The 10,330-nt window shown below is 41.1% G+C and overlaps 1 pseudogene; it reads right to left on the bottom strand.

Moving 5' to 3' along the window:
* Positions 1-7,912: 7,912 nt before the first annotated feature.
* On the bottom strand, positions 7,913-8,770 carry LOC142458539 (olfactory receptor 1G1-like; annotated as a pseudogene).
* Positions 8,771-10,330: the final 1,560 nt, after the last annotated feature.

Genomic DNA, 10,330 nt, shown 5'->3' with positions numbered 1-10,330 from the left:
ATGTATAGCATGGCTTAGCAGGTCTTGAGGGACCCTCAAATTACAGCAACACAGTCCACGGGTTAGGTGTCCCACAGGTAGTGTAGCTTCCAAATTGAGGCAAAGAACAAGCTAAGGCAGCAGCACACTGGTCTGATCATCAAAGAGCAAAAGACAAGAAAGGCGAGGCTCACCGAGCCATTTATCTCTCTGCCCTTCAATTAATCCCACATGTGTTCCTGGCCAGGTTGGCACAAAAAATGTACCTATCACAATATACCTCCTGTGGAAACCATTTGGTGGTTCCTTAAAAGGGCAAACAGAATTAACACATGACCCTGCAATTCTGCTTCAAGGCATGTTTCCCAAAGATCTGGAAAGAGCAACTCAGTCAAATACTCATGCACTAATGTTCACCACTCACAGCAGTGTACTTACAATAAGCCAAAAGGTAGACACAATTCATCTTTTTTAGCCAAAGAGTGGATAAAATTCTGGTACATACATACAATCCAATACTATTTAGTCATCAGGAGAAAGTCTAAAATGTGCTCACATTATGTACATGTAAATATTGTAATACAATATGAGGGAAGTAAGCTATTGCTACAAAATCAAAGAAGCCTTTATTTATTTATTTTTAAAAAGTAATTGAAAAAATCATTTTATTGGGGGCTCATACAACTCTTACCACAATCCATACATCCATCCATTGTGTCAAGCACATTTGTACATTCGTTGCCCTCATCATTCTCAAAATATTTGCTCTCCACTTAAGCCCTTGGCATCAGTTCCTGATTTTCCTCTCTCCCTCTCTGCTCCCTCTCCCTCATGAACCCTTGATAAATTATAAATTATTATTATTTTGTCATGTCTTACACTGTCTGACACCTCCCTTCACCCAATTTCCTGTTGTCTGTCCCTCAGGGTGGAGGTTATATGCAGATCCTTGTAATGGGTTCCCCCTTCCTCCCCCACCTTCCCTTCACCCTCCTGGTATCATCACTCTCACCACTGGTCCCGAACGGATCCTCTGTCCTGGATTCCCTGTGTTTCCAGTTCCTATCTGTACCAGTGTACATACTCTGGTCTAGCCAGATTTGTAAGGTAGAATTGGGATCATGATAGTGGGGGGTGGCGGTGGGGGAGGAAACATTTAAGAATTAGAGGAAAGTTGTGTGTTTCATTGTTGCTACATTGCACACTGACTGGCTGGCATCCTCCCTAGGACCTCCTGTAAGGGGATGTCCCGTTACCTACAGATAGGTTTTGCGTCTCCGCTGTGCACTCCCCCTCATTTACAATGATATATTTTTTTCTTTGATACCTGATACCTGATCCCTTGGACACCTTGTGGTCACACAGGCTGGTGTGCTTCTTCCATGTGGGCTTTGTTGCTTCTCAGCTAGATGGCCGCTTGTTTACCTGCAAGCCTTTAAGACCCCAGATGGTATAGATGCGATATCTTTTGATAGCCGGGCACCATCAGCTTTCTTCACCACTTATGCACACATTTGTCTTCAGTGTTCGTGTTGGGAAGGAGTGCATCATGGAATGTCAATTTAATAGAACAACATGTTCTTGGATTGAGGAAGTACTTGAGTGGAGGTCCAATGTCTATTTGCTTCCTTAATACTAAACCTATAAGTATATGCACATAGATCTATTTCCCTATCATTCTATATATATTTACATATGTACTTGCCTGTTTTTAGACCTCTATAAATGTCATTTGCCTCCCAGTTCCTTCCTCTATTTCCTAAAAGTAGTTTTATTGGGGGCTTATACAACTCTTATCACAATCCATCCATCCATCCAGTGTGTCAAGCACATTTGTACATTTGTTGCCATCATCATTTTCAAAACATTTTCTTTCTACTTAAGCCCTTGGTATCAGCTCCTCATTCTCCCCCCTGTCTCCTCCATCCTTCCTCTCTCATGAACCCTTGGTAATTGATAAATTATTATTATTTTTTCATGTCTTACACTAAGCCTTTATTAATCAAAACTACCAATATATGAAGCTACTATTATATCTCTACATATCATCCGCCTAGGGGTATACACTTTTGGAAGTTGTGTTCATTTGCATCTACCTAACCATTCCCAGGAGAATTTTTAGGTTTACAGCTCATCAAAACAACCATTTTCAGCTGTTTGGGCATCCTTGAGGGACTCAACGTGTGTTTCTTTGAAATGTTCTCTGAGTTTGGGGAATAAAAAGAAGCCTAAGAGAGGTTTGTTGGGGTAGAGATTACATGTTGGGCTGCTAACCACCAGCCATCATGAAGGAGAAAGGCAAGGTTTTCTGTCTTGGAGAGATTCACAGTCTCAGAACCCCACAGGGCAGTTCTCCTCTGTATTATAGGGTTGCTGTGAGCTGGTGTCCACTTGATGTCAGTGCTTTTAAAATATTAATTAATTAATTAATTAATTAATTAATTAATGCTGTTTTGATTATTTGTTTTGAACGGGCAAGGACAGTTTTAGGGTGGGTGGGGTAAAGTTTGCCAACAACATTTTTGTAAGCCAGACCTTGCTACCCTTGACAAATAATCAGGTGCATTAAAAAAAATCTTTTATTGGGGCTTGTACAGCTCTTATCACAACCCACACATGGACCTATTGTGTCAAGCACCTTTGTATACCCGTTGCCCTCATCATTCTCAAAACATTTGCTTCCTACTTGAACCTTTGGTATCAGCTCCTCATTTTTTCCCTTTCCCTCCCCGACTCCCTCCCTCATGAACCCTTGATAATTTATAAATTATTATTTTGTCATGTCTTACACTGTCCGACATCTCCCTTCACCCACTTTTCTGTTGTCCATCACCAAGGGAGGGGGCTATATGTAGATCCTACCCAGTTCCACCCTCACAGTATCGCCACTCTAAACCACTGGTCCTGAAGGGATCATCTGTCCTGGATTCCCTGTGTTTCCAGTTCCTGTCTGTACCAGTGTACATCCTCTGGTCCTGCTGGATTTATAAGGTAGAATTGGGATCATGATTGTGGGGGGTGGGGGTGGGGTGGGGGAGGAAGCATTTAAGAAGTAGGGGAAGTTATATGTTTCATTGTTGCTGCACCAGGTGCTTTGTTTTGATGGAAGAAGGAGGAAACTTCTTCAGCACAACTTCCTAGCCCTTTGTTCATCAGCGTAGCTTTCAAGTTCCCAACACTTTCTTACTCACAAGCCCTCATGGTTTTCCCGTGTCAAGAAAATGTAACAAGACCATGCCTGCGGAATCCCCCCAAACAGTCGCATAGTATTCTGAGATGACCACTTTGCCTTGAATTTAGCCCTCCCAGTAGATCCTCTCAGTAACCACTGTGTTTTTTGATTGGAAAACATTTTTGTTTGTTTGTGGTAGCCACCATTTCCATTTGCCTGTTGTTTTAAGACACCCTAAATATATTAAAGCAGGTACATTACTGAGAGAACGTCTCTGCCACCATCCACTGATTACAGAGACATACATAGAAACATATTTTGTATTGAATAAAATCATGCATGTATGAATGCTTGTAGCAATGTTTTTGACTTGCCTTTGTATATCATTCACCTTTAAATAACAAAAAAGGATGCCTGGTAGTGGAATCAAAGATTATCTAAGAGACTGACTTTTATCCTTGAAGAAAAAAAAGATTAATCTGTTGTTGAGAAAAGGGATTGGAAATGAGATGTGCCGAGATGAGTCTGGGGCTATTGTCCGAGCTGCAGTGGATGTATGATGGTGGTCTCTCTTGGGGAACTGGCTGATAGATCAGAGGGAGAGAGTATATGGATTTGAGAAATTGTTTGAGGGATTATCAATAGGCTCTAGTAGGCAATGACATTTGTTTATTCATTTAACAAATATTTATTGATCACTTTCTATAGACTAGGCATCTCAAAAACTCACTGCTGCTGAGTCCATGCCAACTCATAGTGAATCTACAGGACAGGGCAGGACTGGGCCTGTGAATTTCTGAGACTGTAACTCTTTACAGGAGTAGAAAGCCCTGACTTTGTCCCATGGAGTGGCTGGGAGGGGGTGGGGGATGTTCACACTGAAAACCTTGTAGTTAGCAGCCCAGTGCTTAACCACGACACCACTAAGGCTCCTAGACTACGCATAGGAGCTTGAAATACATCACTGACCATCAAAACTTGGCTTCTTGAATCTTACATTCTAGTAGAAGCTGGAAGATAACAATAATAATATGCAGCACAATCCTTTTGACATTGATCCATCTTGGGGAATAAAAAGAAGCCTGAGTATTCTTAGGTATTTGTTGGGTCTCTTTTTGGCTGAGTAGTATTTCATTATATGAGTATGTCAGAATGTGTTTATTCATTTATTGACTTTGATGAACACAGATGTTACAAATATCAGTGTACAGGTCTTTGGGTAGTCATATGATTTTATTACTTTTAATACCTGGGGGTCACAATTCTAGTTCACATGTATGTTTAACTGTATTAGAAACTGCTAAACTGTTTTGGCCACTGGCTGTTCCTTTTGCATTCTTATAAGCCATGTGAAACTTCAGGCATTAAAGCTCCGATGGCTATTGTTGGGATGAACATTAGTGCACACTTCTTTTTTGTCAAGATTGTTTTGACTATCCTGAATCCTTTGCATTTTCATCTATGCTTTAGGATAATTTGACCAATTTCTGCCAGAATGGCATGTGGATGTTGATAAGTGTAGGATTTCATTGAGTCTATATTGTTTCTAGTTCCAATTGGTGGGTGTGTGTGTATTTCTTAGGATTTCAAAAATACAGCATCCATTTTTCTATGAAGAGAGATAATTTTGCTTCTTTCTTTCCAACTAGCATGTCTTTTATTTCCCTTTCTGGCCTCATTTCTCTGGATAATGAGAGACAAGAGCAGCCATCCTTGTAGGTGGGGGGACTGTGACCACCAGATAACAAGCAGGGGGAGATCTCAACAACTATTGGGGAGCTTCCACTAGGAGGGACAGCCTGCACTTCCTGGTAGTGAGAAAACCAACTTGAACGCCTCATAAGTAGACCCAAGTTTCTAAAAGTGGCCATTAAACAATAAAAAACCAAAATAGAAAGAAAAAATATATAAAGATAAAAACAAAGAGAAAGAACTAAAAGACAACCAGCAATATTAAAAAAAAAAAGCAGAGAGAAATTTTTGTCATGGAACGAGCCAGAAATAGTTAAACCTAGAGTAAATTCAGATTGGGTCAAAAGGGAGATTATCTGACCATAGTTCCAAACACCATAATTAAGTTTCTAATACTCTCTATCTGTTAACAAGGCTGTTCTTGTCCCTCAACTGTGCCCAGAGGGGATCTGCCAAAGGCTTAATCTGTAGATACTCTGCAGATGGAATTTGGGCTCCCATGGTCGTTCATAGCCTTCTCAAATTGGGTGTTCACAATTTAAGGTCTGATTTTTTCCCTTCATCATATTTGGATTTAGTTATTGCCATCTTTGGATCAAACAGGCGGGTGTGCTTCTTTCATGTGGACTTAGTTTGACCCCTTACTTAGATGGCTGCTTGTTTGAATGCAAGCCTTTAAGATCTCAGACACCATTCCAATTGATAGCCGGGAACCATCAGCTTTCTTCACCACACTTTGCTGTAGCACCCTTATCTTTAGTAATCTTTTCATGAAAGCCAGTGTAGAGCAGGGCCATGTTATAAGAGCTAACTGTTCTTGCGTTGGGGTTAGAATTAAGTGGGACCAGGCTATAACCTTTCTGGGGGAGCCCTGGTGGTGCAGTGGTTATTCATTGGCAGTTAGCAAACTGCCAAGTCAGAAGTTCCAAACCACCAGTGATCTGGGGGAGAAAGATGGGGCTTTCTATTCCCATAAAGAGCTACACTCTTGAAAGCTTACAGGGGGCAGTTCTAACCTGTCCTACAGGATTGCTTTGAATCAGCATCAACGCAATGGCATTGGGTTTGGTTTGGTTGGAATCTTATGGGAGAAGACTGCCAGGTCTTATTTCCTGTAGGTTTGCACCACTGACTTTTCAGTCAGCAACTGAGTGCCTTAATCCTTGCGTCACCAGGGTTTCTTTGGCTAAAGAGATAGCCCACCACAGTGGGATGATGTAAGAGGGTAGTTTTTGCCAATGATGGGGGACTTAATGGGCATCTGGAGAAGGAAGTGTAGCAAAGGAGGGAAGAAAGGTCCTAGTAGAGAAAGTGTGTGGCTTCTATATGAGTGAAGGATAGTCCAGAGACTGTCAATGTCCAAGTTTGTAAATAATTAATTGACATGAAATAGGCAGGAGACACTGGAGAACACTTGTAGAAAGTAAGGGATGCGAAGTGAGAGAACTATCCCAACTACTTGATATCCTTCTAAACGCAAAGGATTGCTTCGTTAAAAAGTACCACACCCCGTACTAAAACCCACTGAATTTTGCACTTGGTCCTATGTGTATTGCATCTCAATAAAGCTGTTGCTAAAAAAACTAGCACACCATAAGAAAATTCTTCAAGAGACACTGTACACATGAACTCGGCATAGAGAGGGATTTTAAATGCTGTTGGCTTAATCATGAGAACATTGAAAAGTTATTTATGTCAAAAAAGCAAGCTTAGCCTTTTCAAAGAAGTTTTGTTTATTTTTGTTAATAATAAATGAAGAGATAATTGAGATGAAGAGATGATTAGGGAAACATTTTCACTGCAAGTAAGATAGAATCATGTTTAAAATTTTAATATTAAGGATTTATGCAATGGTCATAGGATGTGTAGGAATAAAGCATAGGAGGATCCATAAATTGATTAACAGCCCTAAGAAGCAATCAATTAGTCACTAAATTTAAGAAAGAGGTATCACTTTAAGCTTATGATATAAGCAACAGTTAAAGTAAAACAAATCATTAAAATACTAGTAAGAGTGTAAAGAAAGGAACACTCTCATAGATGATTGGAATGTAAATCATTAATAGTTTCATAAAAATTTTGGCAGCATATATCATGAGTCTTAAAACTCATCCATTCAGCCTCTCCACTTCTGAGAATTTAATTAGTAAAAAATAATTAGAAAAAGCCAAATCATCCAAATGAAAGCACGCATGGCAATTATACACATTCTTTTGATGTAATGTTATTTATGAAAATATTTTGCTGAAATACCAAAAATAGTCATGTTATATGATTAAGGGAAAAGGAATCATCTTAACAATGTAAAATAAATGCAGAGAAAAAGGACCACAGTTTTCTTTTTTAAGGATCATAGAATAAAGTATTCACTTGTTTCTTTGAAAGGAGGGATTCAAGTTGCCACCTTGGTACCACAATCTCCATGCTGAGCACAATTCCTGGGCATGAGCTTCTTCCAAGGTTGCGCTTGGAATTGCTCCTTGAATCCCACTGTATTCAACTAAGTACCTGATGCAGTCCCAGGTTTGATAACATATTTTTTGTCATTGTGTTGAATTTATAGTCCTGCCCTATGCTCCATCAGGATTCCTCCTTGCACCAAGTTTTTTTTAATGGTAGTTTTATATTCTTTAAAAATAATTTTATTGGGGCTCTTACAACTCTTATCACAACCCATCCATCCATCCATTGTGTCAAGCACATTTGTACATATATTGCCATCATCATTCTCGAAACATTCGCTGTCTACCTGAGCCCTTGGTCTCCTTGCACTAGGTTTTATCTGCTGTCATTATTTGACATTTCACCACTGTAGAGTACATGTCTTGGATTCTTCTACCCACAAAAGTAAGTCACCTTGTAAGGATTCCCACCCGACCCCTCTTTCCGGCTGCGGCTCTGTCCTTGGTGAGTTGTTACTATTTCCAACCTGTCAAGCCAGAGCTCCCACACACAATGTTGAACCTGCCTGCGATTCTTAGCATCCATTCCGCTGTGGGTAGGAGGCTTTCAAAATGGTAATAAAAACATCCAAGGAGAAGTGCACATTAAAAATGTTGGGCCCGTAGTTCAGGGGAAGACCCTGTAAAGAGTAGAGCATTTTTCCCAGCCCAGGAGTTTCCACAAAGCATCCTTCATGGTCCTGTTCCTTAGGCTGTAGATAAAAGGATTAAGCATGGGGGTGACCACTGTGTATATCACACATGCTGCTTTTCCAGTGTCTGCTGAATACGAGGAGGATGGCTGAAAGTAGACGAGAAAGAGGGTCCCGTAGAAGAGAGTGACTACTGTTAGGTGAGAGCCGCAGGTAGAAAAGACTTTGTGCTTTCCCTCAGCAGAGGGGACCCGGAGGATCGTGTGGATGATGTGGGCTTAAGAAATGAGGACACAGGTGAGAGGGATCACACCTGAGAGGGCTGCTTCCATGAACATCACAGCCTGAAAAACATGGGTGTTTGAACAGGCCAGCTTGAGGAGCGGGAGAAGGTCACAGAAAAAGTGTGGGATAGAGTGAGAGGCACAGAAGGAGAACTGAGTCATGAGGAGCGTAAGTGAGAAGGCTAAGAGGTGGGAGCAGAACCAGGATGTAGCTACCAGCAGCAGGCAGCGTTGTGGTCGCATGATCGTGTTGTAGTGGAGAGGGAGGCAGATGGCCACGTAGCGGTCATAGGCCATCACAGCCAGCAGGAAGTCATCCAGCAGTGTCAATGCCATGAAGAAGTGCATCTGCACAAGGCAACCAGTGTAGGAGATGGTATGGTGCTGTGTCTTGATGTTCACCAGGACTTTGGGGACAATGGTGCAAGTGAAGCAGGTATCAATGAAGGACAGATTGGCTAAGAAGAAGTACATGGGTGTATGGAGGTGTGCGTCAGAGCTGATGGCCAGGATGATGAGCAGGTTTCCCAACATGGTCATCAAGTACATGCCCAAAAAGACCCCAAACAGAAGAGGCTGCTGTGCTGGCTGCTCCGTGAAGCCCAGAAGAAGGAAGTCGGAAAGGCTTTGATTTGGTTTCTAATGTAGAGAAATCAGTGGAGAATCCTGCTTACATAGAGCCAGTCTCTAAAAATCACCAAGCCCAAGGAAAAGAAAACTTTGCCCCTGAACCCCGAGGAGCTCACTGTGATTTATTAGTAGTTATGTACAAATAAATATATGAGGCATTTTGGTGGGAGTATAGTCTGGGTTTTATAATAAAGAAAGTGGATTCTATAGATTGCCTGAGTGAGTTTAAATTGGGGTTTCCTGGGAATATATTCTCAACTTTTCATTCTTTCTGTCTTTGGCACCTTCTGTTTCAAATCTTGGCACCTTATTGTGGCATACATTTGGGATTATGTAAATGCTAGGACTCATTAGGCAACCCTGGCTCTCTGGTATATGATGTGAGTGTGTGCATGTGTATTAAGGAAGATGAATGACAGAATTTTTGTTTAGAGAAGATCAAGCTGAGACTGTTGTATTTCTAACTGTATCAGGAGTTCTCTGTCATTTTTTCCATTGTAAATCCTTACTGAAGAGTTATTGAGGCAATGAGAACTTTGTACTCTGGAAAACACTTCAATTTTAAAGATCAACTTCACCATCAGTATTTTCAGTTTTGAGATAGTGAGTTTGGTATCTACTGATATAAATCCTGCCATTAGCATGTGAGTAAATAAGTCTACTTTAAACTAGTATTCAGGGATTCTGATTTTTTATAAAAGAGCTAATGTTGACAGTAAGCTAAAAGTAAATATAAAGAAGTCAATTATTAGTATTGACCTAAGATAGTGGCTGAGAGTGAGTCTGAAAACCACCTCTGTCTGAATGGACTGAGGGTGAAATTGTACCATGGTGTTGCACAGGTGTTAGGTCCTGGTCTCTAAAAGGACATGGACATGGAGGAGGGTGGTCTGAGATCAACTCTCCACAATGTTCTCAAGGACCTAATGAACACCAGGTAAGGCATCCCTTAAAAAAATCATTTTATTAGGAGGTCATACAACTCTTATCACATTTGTACATTCATTGCCCTTATCATTCTCAAAACATTTGCTCTCCACTTAAGCCTCTGGCATCAGCTCCTCATTTTTCCCCTTCCCTCCCCGCTCATATTTTGCACTGTCCAACATCTCCCTTCACCCACTTTTCTGTTGTCCGTCCCCCAGGAGGAGGGTAAATGTAGATGGCATCACTTTTAGTAATCAGAAGATCCGGGAAATGACTGAGAGGGAAGAAGGAAGTGTGTGTGTGAGTGTGTGTCTGTGTGTGTGTGTGTGTGTGTGTGTGTCTGAGAGAGGCATTCTACTCAGTGTTCTCTTTATCCCAATACTTCCTTTCTTACCTGGAGATACTGGATAGTTTCAGATCCTGACATCATCACCAAGGAGATTCTATCTGCTCCCTCTCTTGCTCCCTTCAAAGAATTGGCCTTGGAATTGGACTCACACAGACTTCCCCTCTCTGTAGCAGCAGCACAGATCGAAGACTGAGGACTGGCGG

The sequence above is a fragment of the Tenrec ecaudatus genome, chromosome 10, assembly GCF_050624435.1.
Source record: "Tenrec ecaudatus isolate mTenEca1 chromosome 10, mTenEca1.hap1, whole genome shotgun sequence".
In the NCBI taxonomy this organism is placed as follows: domain Eukaryota; kingdom Metazoa; phylum Chordata; class Mammalia; order Afrosoricida; family Tenrecidae; genus Tenrec; species Tenrec ecaudatus.
The sequence above is the reverse complement of the archived record's forward strand: the minus strand, read 5'-3'. Positions and strand labels throughout refer to the sequence as shown.